Source organism: Giraffa tippelskirchi, chromosome 1, assembly GCF_054371585.1.
Source record: "Giraffa tippelskirchi isolate mGirTip1 chromosome 1, T2T-mGirTip1v1.2.pri, whole genome shotgun sequence".
In the NCBI taxonomy this organism is placed as follows: domain Eukaryota; kingdom Metazoa; phylum Chordata; class Mammalia; order Artiodactyla; family Giraffidae; genus Giraffa; species Giraffa tippelskirchi.
This window is the reverse complement of record NC_137275.1, coordinates 17,721,918-17,732,478: the sequence shown is the minus strand read 5'-3', so window position 1 is coordinate 17,732,478 and position 10,561 is coordinate 17,721,918.

The window sequence follows — 10,561 nt, the reverse complement described above, 5'->3', positions numbered from 1 at the left end:
ACCCTGATGCTGGGAAAGATTGAAGGCAGGAAGAGAAGGGGACGACAGTGGATGAGATGGTTGGATGGCATCACCGATTCAGTGGACATGAGTTTTTGGTAAACTCCGGTAGTTGGTGATGGGCAGGGAGGCCTGGCGTGCTGTGTTTCCTGTGGTCGCAAAGAGTCGGACACAACTGAGCGACTGAACTGAACTGAACTAAACTGATGTTACCATGTGGAATATATGACTGTCATGCTCCATATGACTGTAATGCTCCACTTAAAATAGGTCAGAACCCAGCTATTATCATGAATAATACTTCTTGCTCCCCTTTTTTTTCCATTCATTCTTTACAACATTCTGGACTCCGGCTTGGGGGACTCAAGGCTGTTAAAGTGGTTACAGTTCTACTTATTGGAGTAGGTTTGAGGACTGGCTCCTTAGCCTGTGAGATACATGAACTTGGGCAAGTTAATGAATCTCTGTTTTCTCTTCTGTAAAATGGGGATGATAATACATTCAGTTAATATGTGTAAAAATTCATAAAATAGTGTTACCTCTGGTTATGCAATAAAACTCTAGTTTTTAAAAGTCAAGTTTCACTTTCTAAAGCAAGTTACCTGAGGGATATGTTGGGAAATTGAAAATTAGGCAAAGAGCCCCATGGGAGAAATATATGCTTTCTTTGGAAGGAGTATGGGTTCCTTCTATCAGTGTGAAGCTTGAGTGTGGGCTCACTGAAAGCTTTTCACCATTGGCCCCTTCTATCTGATGTCTGCCTGGAGCTGTAAATTCTCTGACTCTACATAGAAAAAGGGAGCCTGATAGACAGGTACCCACACATGTACACCCATACAAATACACACACTCTACACGCAGACCCACACAGAAAAGGGAAAGATGACTAGAGAAGGGAACTAAGTCAAGAAGTTTTGTTAGTGAGAATAAACTCATCCATTTGAGTATGTCACTGAATATTTCAGCAGGTTGTTTCTAAAATGTAAAATTCAATCAATTTGGTCTTTAGGCTGCTTTAACTACCTGTCAGTACCCTGGTCATTTGTTCACACTTGCAGGGCAAATAATCCAAAATGAAAGAAAGTATAAATTAACAATCAGTCTAAATAGAACCAATTTCGAGCTTACTCCTTCTTTAGAAAATTCTCAGCCTCACCCATTACCTCCCTCCTCCTTTTCCTTTGTTCCTTCCTTTTTCTCCTTTCTCTATTCTGGTATTTTCCATACCAGAAAAACCACGGGGAAAATGAACTGATATAAATATGCCTGCATCTACTCCTTCAAATTGCTGTTTGAGATTGGATCAGATGTGAATCACAAACGTGGTGCTGGCCAAGAGTTAAAGACCACATTCTGTATGTGGTGGGCTCTTACGAAGTCACTGATTAATATAATTAAAAGTCTGAGTTAATTGCATTACTTTCCATTAGCTTTCATTGTATACCTTCCTTCCCAGGACCCAACTACCCATCCCCATGGGGCTCTGTCCTACGTTTATCCAAGTGAGATGGCTGCTTTCAAAACCGAACCTTTCATCAATCCCCTATTAATTAGCTAAATGCCGCATCGGATTATGCATTCACGTCTGCCAGCTAGGCGAGAGCGTCAGGAGAACAGAGCTCACTGTCCTCCTGGCTCGTCCGCCAGCCTGGTCATTGGTATTCCAGGACAAGTCAGCTTACTGTAATTTGAAATTGGTCTGCTGTCCCATTAGGAATCTGCCCGATCAATACCAAGTGAATTAGAGTTTCAGTGATCTGATTAACTCCCCATTATATTCTACCCTGGCTGATTTAGAATGCATGATGAGACAATATTCCAGTTTCTTTGCTTTATCCCAGTTTAAGTGAAATATAGACATCCAAGGAAGCAGTGCCTGTGCATTTGATTTGGCTCGGCTGTAATAAAGTCAAACACCATGAGTATCTCCCCCATCAAGACAGTCTTAAGTGACTGAGGGCTGCCTTCTGCACGCGGCCAGGAGCTGTGAGTGGCAAGGGGGAGAAGTCGGTGCGAGCCTCACTGATGGCTCATCTCTCTTCTTTTTGGCTCTAGAATCTGAATGGACTGCTCTAAGGCATTTAACAGGGTGGTTTAGTTATTTGTCATATGATCAACATTAGCAGCTTTGTGACTGAAGCTCTAGGTCATGTGGTTGGGAGGCAGACTCTAATTCTCTCCCAAAGGCACAAGAGGTTCATGACAACAGCATAACTAAATGTTGTATCTTGATGACTGAAAACAAGCATTGTAGCCAGGCCATTTGGACCAGGGCTAAGTGCTGCCCTTGGGGAAAATTCCTGATGCCCTTGGGGAGTGAATTTGGCCTTCTGCGCAGCAAGACTGCTTTCATACCCTGGCCAGGGCTTCAGAGAAATCTGAATGGACTTCAGTAAGTCAGTGTGTGTCTGCAAGAAGCTCAAACACAGCATCTGAAATAATGCAATCAGTGAAACTACATCCTTTAAGAGTGCATCTGTGTTTCTTCCTCATGTGTTTGAATTTGGTTCGTCGAGCAATGTCTGTTAGAGGCTCTTACATAATTTATTTCTTTTAAGTGTGGAATTTGTAATGAATTTACCAGCTGTTTTTAATGTTACCCACATGCTTTAAAAAATAAAAGCAGTATATTTTAAGAATAGAGTTGAGCTATTCTAATGGAGTCTAATAATATTTTTTCACTAGTGATCCAAAAAAAAATCAGCAAGGCCTATGTGCTTGTGTATGCTCAGTCATGTCCGAATCTTTGTGACTGTATCCCACCAGGCTCCTCTGCCCATGGGATTTCCCAGGCAAGAATTCAGGAGTGGATTGCCATTTCCTACTCCAGGGGATCTCCCCAACCAAGGGATCGAACCTGCATCTCCTACATGGGGAGGGAGATTCTTTATCACTGAGCCACCTGGAAAGCCCAGCATGGCTTGTATGTGATTGTAAATGATAACTCATTAATATTGCTTGCACTAAGTATCATCCCACTTTCTTCTTGGGAATAATTTAGCAATTTAGGATATTTTGTGTGCACGGATGAAGTAATTTGACTAGACATATATATGATCTGCTAGCTAGTTATACAACGCCTGGATTGGAAATATACATGTAGAGTAGTAGAAGAACTTGGTACTGACCCTTGCTACTTTGATGAGAAGTTTGATCAGCCTAAGGTGTTATGAACTTCATTGCTATTCTCCTCTATTGATCATCACTCAGCTGAACATTCCTGAATTATCCTTTGTGTTTTGTCTCCCAGTTATGGTTCATGCAAACTAATTACAGCAAAAGTATAATGGGATTACAAAGGGAAATTAGGTTTAAAATATCCCAGATCAAAACAAAGAAGATATTATTTTCCCTTAGTCTGAATCCTGCCATTTGCAGATAATTTATGTGCTTCTTTAAGCTAAGATTTTTTTATATCACTAAAATGGAAATAATTACTGTAAACATTATAGGCCGGTTTTGTGGATTAAATACAATGATACAGAAATGCTCCGAGCTTCTTAGCTTTCTCCTCTTCTTCCCAGCACCCCTACATGTTCAAAGAATCTGTGAGAACATTTTTCATGTCAGTCCCTGCTTTAAAATGCTCCATTGAACAATCTTAAATTGAAAAGGAAAAGAAGTCTCACGACGAATGAGTCGTGTCAGATATTTTTTATGTATATGATTTAAATGGAAAATTACTGGGATAGTGCCAGTCCTCTGAAATATCTCAAATTTCTCACCTGGGACAAATTGAAGTCACATAAAAATATGATTCAAACTATATCTAAAAGCAGAATGACCACAAACGCTGATATAATGAACGCAAAGCCAACACAGAGTCTCTCTGGTGAGATAAGAGCCTGCAAAAGGGCTCAGAGCAGAATTGTCTCTTTCTAACACCTTCGCCATGCTTATCAGTCCCCATCTTCTGACTTATGACTCTAGACTTAGTTCCTTCTTTTGATTCTATATTTCTATTCATCGACTGGGTACAATAGTCTCACATTTCATTTCTGGTTGATTAAGACTCTCAAGTTTTTATCAGTATACTTCTATCCTTTTATGTGATTCTTTTGTAACATGTAAAATGTAACATTTATTTTCCCTAAATAGATGCTGTTATGTTGATTTCAGATTATCATCCCAATATATTAACATCTTGTGGAATATTTATTGCATCATGTACATAATTAGTTATCTTCCTAGCTTAATGTTCTTGAGTCGCTAATAGAAGATGGCACACAAGAGGACCAACACCTATCCTTATTTCAGTGTTGAAATTCATAGCCTTGGTCATGAAAGTGAAAATGTTAGTCCCTCAGTCAAGTCTGACGTTTTTGCGACCCCACTGACAGTCAGGCTCCTCTGTCTGTTCAATTCTTCAGGCAAGACTGCTGGAGTGGGTAGCCATTCTCTTTCCGACCCAGGGATCGAACCCAGGTCTCCTGTGCTGCAGGTAGATTCTTTACCATCTGCGCCACCAGGGAAACCCCATACCCTTGGTCATGGGGTTGAATAAACACATACTTGTACTAGCATCTAGCCACATTTCTCAATACTCCTCTTACTTCAGCTATTACTGTTACTACTATTACTAGTACTGGCACTGTGCTGGATCTCTCCCAGCTGTCCCTGCACACCTTACCATTATCCACCCTATTTTGTGTACTGGGAGGCTGGCCTAAATGAACCACATTAATGGGCTCCTTAGTTCTCTGGCTTCTAATTGGGTTCACTCATGTGATACTGGCTGGGGCTTTCCCGATGGCTCAGTGGGTAAAGAGCCCACCTTCAATGCAGGGGACACAGGAGATGCAGGTTTGATCTCTGTGTTGGGAAGATCCCCTGGAGAAGGAAATGCAACCTACTCCAGTATTCTTGCTTGGAAAATCCCATGGACAGAAGAGGCTGACAGGCTAAAGTCCATGGGGTTGCAAAGAGTCAGACATGACTGAGCACACACAGAGTGTACAGGATACTGGCTGGAGATGGGAAGGAGGAAGAGGAGTAAAGTCAGAGTATTTTTTAACTTAGCTCCATCCCTGCTGAATTCGCATGGATTGGCTGCCTCTCTTGAGTCAGGTCCATGGCTCCCAGAGGGAGACTTTATGCATCTCATGATTATCACACATTTTGTGGCAAAATGGACAGTTACATTAAATATACAGCTATTATATGAATATCAATTTATGACTATTACAAATTACTGTTATAGATTTGCTGACTTGTACATAGGCAATGCATAAAAACATACATAAAATTTTATCATCTTTGGATTGCTATATTTGATGACACCATGTTGTTGCATTTTACTGGTAGTTTGAATGCTGCTTGAAGCTCGACATATAACCCAAATGTCACAATTAAGTTATTAACTGAATGAGGAAAATACTCATACTTTGCACTTACATGTTGCTTTTCATCATTAATGTGTGTGACAAATAGGAGCTAATCAATAGCATAGCAGTGTATTCAGTAATAATCTTTTACTGGTGCTTGGTTCATTTCAGTTCAGAGGCCTTTTACTAGTAAGCCCATAAAACTAGTGACAAGTTTCAAGTTAATAGACAAGATTTATTTGAGTATGTCCCTCTGCATCTCCTGTCTTTTCAATTGCTTGGCTCCCATTTGATTGTGAACCCCTAAAGGCAGATATTACCTGTTTCTGTATCCCCAGTGCTTAGTATAGGACCTGACACCAGGCAGATGTTCCTAAAAGTTCTTGTAGAATGAATAAATGAATGGGCAATATAGCAAAACTATTGAGGTGATCATGTTGTTTCTGAAACCTATTGTATCAAGGGTCTGAGGGGATTGATGTTTTTAATGTCAGATGTTTTTAATTTCTCTTTCAACTGAAGAGAAGGGCCATTGTTTGAAACTTTTTGAAATTCGCACCAGTGTTTATTCAAAGCTACAAAATAGCATGTACCAATGAATTGGACACCTCCTACCATGTTAAAAGCAATTGATGCTTGTTCCTTTGCATTCACCACTTGCAGCAAACTTTGCTCTGTGTCACTCTACTAAATGCATGGAGGTCAGGCTGCTAGCCAGGAGATCAAACCAGTCTATCCTAAAGGAAATCAACCTCGAATACTCATCAGAAGGAGATACTGAAACTGAAGTTCCAATACTTTGGCTACCTGATGCAAGGACCCGACTCATTGGAAGAGACCGTGATGCTCAGAAAGACTGAGGGCAGGAGGAGAAGGGGGCGACAGAGGATGAGATGGTTGGATGGCATTGTCACTCAATGGACATGATTATGAGCAAGCTCTGGGAGATAAGGAAGGACAGGAAAGCCTTGTGTGCTGCAGTCCATGGGGTAGCAAAGAGTTGGACACGACTGAGTGACTGAACAACAACAGGCTGCTAGAGCAGATCTTGGAAGTTCTCTCTAGCAGTGTGCAGAACTTCTATCACTCTTCTCTTGGTGCCTTGGATACTGGGAAGAGCATTAGGTCTGCTCCAACTTTTGAAGGGAGATCCTATAGCTTTCCAAGGTGGCTACAGTTGATGGCAGTGGTGGTGAGCAGCCTTGATAAGCATGGTCTGACATGGGGCATCTCTGAATTGTTGCTTGTTACCACCCACATTAGGGAGTAGGAGAAATGTTTTGTAATGAAAAAAGGAAGATTGTGGCAGAGGATAAAATCCAATGTGGATAATATGTAATTGTGCAATTCTGTGTTTAAAAAAAACAGGCATCTCCACCTACATGTGTTAACAAGCATGAAAAGGATGACTGAAAACAAGTCAAGTTAGTGTTGAATCAGAGTTAAAAAAACAACCTTTGAGACAATTGTCTCATTCCCTCATTTTACAGATGAGGCAGTCCTGACAGCCACCCCCCCAATATAAATGACTTGCTCAAAGTCATTGAAAAGCTCAAAGCGTTTTCTGTACTGTTTTTCTCAGTACCATATTTATTTCCATAGTACTCAGTACCCAATACACTATTTAAATTTTATCAGTAATTTTAGAATCTGAAATTGAATTATGGACATTATTTCCCCAAACATTTAGTGAGAGGTGATTTCATATTAATTGTGGGTGGTATATGGGGCTTCCCCGGTGGCTCAGTGGTAAAGAGCCCACCTGCCAATGCAGAAGATGCAGATTTTATCCCTGGGTTGAGAAGATTCCCTGGAGAAGGAAATGGCAACCCACTTTAGTATTCTTGACTGGGAAATTCCATGGACAGAGGAGCCTGGCAGGCTACAGTCCATGGTGTTGCAGAAGAGTTGAACACAACTTAGCAACTAAACAATAGCAATGTGTAATATACAGATAAAACATCCCTACACTTGACTTTTAATCCTAAAGAAAATCAGTCCTGAATATTCATTGGAAGGACTGATGCTGAAGCTGAAGCTCCAATACTCTGGTCACCTGATGGGAAGAACTGACTCATTGGAGAGGACCCTAATGCTGGGAAAGATTGAAGGCAGGAGGAGAAGGGGACGACAGAGGATGAGATGGTTGGATGGCATCACCAACTCAATGGACCTGAGTTTGAGCAAGCTCTGGGAGCTGGCAATGGACAAGGAAGCTTGGTGTGCTGCAGTCCATGGGGTCACAAAGAGTTGGACATGGCTGAATGACTGAACTGAACTGACACCTGACTAGCTCTGGTGATTAATCCAGCCTTATTCTTGTGATAAAAGGTGAAAATAAAGCTTCTTAAGCTTAACTTCTTTGTTATTATTAAAGGTGATTGACTTACAATATTTAATAGTTTCAGGTATACTACATAGTGATTTGATATTTTTTATGTTACACTGCACATGCAGTTATAAAATATTGATTATTTAGAATTAACTTTAATTTAGAAATAGCTCAGACTCTATGTTTTAAAAAAATAACTTTAAATTGTTCTTCCTTCACATGACAAGTAATGTCAATTTGGTTTAAAATAAGTCACTTTGAAAAAATCAAGGAATCTATTGTTAAGAATACTATCAACTTGTCTTCAACTGCTCATAATTTATTCTATTGTTATTATGATTTCATTTTTATGGGTTGTTTTAATGTAACGGAGACATATTTGAAATTTTGCTTAATAATAAATGTAACAACACTGTGAAGTTGAGGCACCATAGAAGGAGGTGGGCCTGGAAGATGTAGAGGAATCTTTGGAACAACCAGTTAAGAAGAAGAATAAGTGATGCTCCTGTCTAAACTATACTGAGCACTTTCCTCCACAGGCATCAGAAAGTGTTTCAGAGAAGTGTTTTTCTGGAGTGGAAAGAGAAATGGACAGGTGACATGGCAGCTAAAATGCAGCACGTTGCTGTTTGGAAGGTTGTAAGAAACATCTTCCATGAATATGGAGTCAGAACCAGTGGGACATGACCATTTGATCAAGCATCATTCTGAAGGAATGCCTGGCCACTTCAGAGGAGTACAGAGTTCAGCAGAGCCTTAAAAGAGTCAAGAGGCTCCTTTCACCACCAAGCTAACACCTAGAGGAGAGATCAACATTCAAATGGTTGGAGTTTGAATTGTGAGGAGGTAGTGGAAAATGATTATGATAGAGTTAAATAGGGTCTGGTGTATAGAAAATGCTCTATTAACAATGAATGAATGAATGAATGGCCTAGAAGCCAGAATATGCGTTTTGAATTTTGTCCCAGGCCAGTGAATTTCCAGCACAGGATGGCAGATCAAGTTTTCACTTCAGAAGTATTCGCACCAAGGAGACTGGATTCAAGATGAAAACAGGGAAGCCAGGTAGGAGGCTTTTGCTGGTGTCCTGAGTAAATGCTGTGGCTATTCAATAAATGTTTGGAATATTAAACATTTAGCATTTTCTATTAAGAAAAATAGTTCATGTAACTGTGTGGCAATAATTTGTACTGTGTATCTCAGATAAACTGAGAAGTGCTTTTATCACAACAATATTATAAAGTTAAGGATTATGCTGCTTGACAATATTGTGCTACCTGGCAATATTATGAAATTAAGGATTTCGGGAAAATACAGTAAGAGTTCATTTATCTGAATGCAATAGGAACCATTACAAAAAGTTGGATAAAGTGAGGCATGGTTAAAACACTACACACACATATCTGAAATGTTTTATATAGCCTATTATTAATAAGAAAAATATAAGTACACATTCATTTACCAGTCTTTCAATCTAGAGCCAGAGGCCTTTTTGTTGAGTGCAGATCTTCTCATTAGAGCTACCTGTAGTCCTTTTTTGCATTCATCAAAGATACAATGCATTTTTATAATTCCTAAATTCATTTTTGTCCAAGTGGAGTGAGAAATTAGAAACCCTAGTGAAACAATTTGAAAAATGTTTTAGTTGTTTTTCCAAATTCTTATAGTGGTTTTGCCCACATTAAATTTGAAAACAGCATTTTATTAGCTACTTGCCTTTATGGTTTTGTGAAGCAGTGAACTGATTTTTCAAATGTCTAGTGGACACCTCGCATTCTCTTGGTCCACTTCTCATTTCAGCTATTGCTGCAGACACAAGCATTTCACAGGTATAAACTGACAGCATTCAGTCTTAGCTGCACTGTTTATCAGGGGTCTCTAACTCCATAGCATGAGATGCCTTTGGTATGTCTCAGGGAACCTCCCACCTCACACATGTGCAGGGGAGTTATGCCCCAAGGGAAACCTTTGATCAATGGGTGATGGAACCTGTAAATACATTTTACAAGGCTTCTCAGGGGATTCCAGGGAATTTGGCCTCAGCTGCTAACAGCAATAACACACTCAATAGCACACTGTTGTCTTGGCTTTCTGCTCTTTCTGGCGCTCCACTCTTGGGATCACCTGAACTTCCTGGTATTAGGCTTGACTATCTGGGAGGCAAGTCAAACTAAGATATAGAAACAATCTCTTTTTTAAAACCTTACATTATTTTGTGTTAGTTTTTGCTCAGTCATGTCTGACTCTTTGCAAGTCCATGGACTGTAGCCCGCCAGGCTCCTCTGTCCGTGGAATTCTCCAGGTAAGAATACTGGAGTGGGTTGCCATTCCCTTCTCCTGGGGATCTTCCTGACCCAGGGATTGAACCCAGCCCTTCCTGCATTGCAGGCAGATTTCTTTACCATCTGAGCCACTTTATATTATTTTACCAAATGTTTAATTGTATTACGTATTTATAATAAGGGCAGCTGGAGTAAACAAGTTTGGGAACAAACCTGATTGCCCTTTGTAAGTTTAGTTCAATTCAGTCGCTCAGTCGTGTCTGACTGTTTGTGACCCCATGAATTGCAGCACGCCAGGCCTCTCTGTCCATCACCAACACCCGGAGTTCACCCAAACCCATGTCCATCGAGTCGGTGATGCCATCCAACCATCTCATCCTCTGTCGTCCCCTTCTCCTCCTTCCCCCAATCCTACCCATCATTAGGGTCTTTTCCAGTGAGTCAACTCTTTGCATGAGGTGGCCAAAGTATTGGAGCTTCAGCTTCAACATCAGTCCTTCCAATGAACACCCAGGATTGATCTCTTCAGGATGGATTGATTGGATCTCCTTACAGTCCAAGGGACTCTCAAAAGTCTTCTCCAACACCACAGTTCAAAAGCATCAATTCTGCGATGCTCAGCT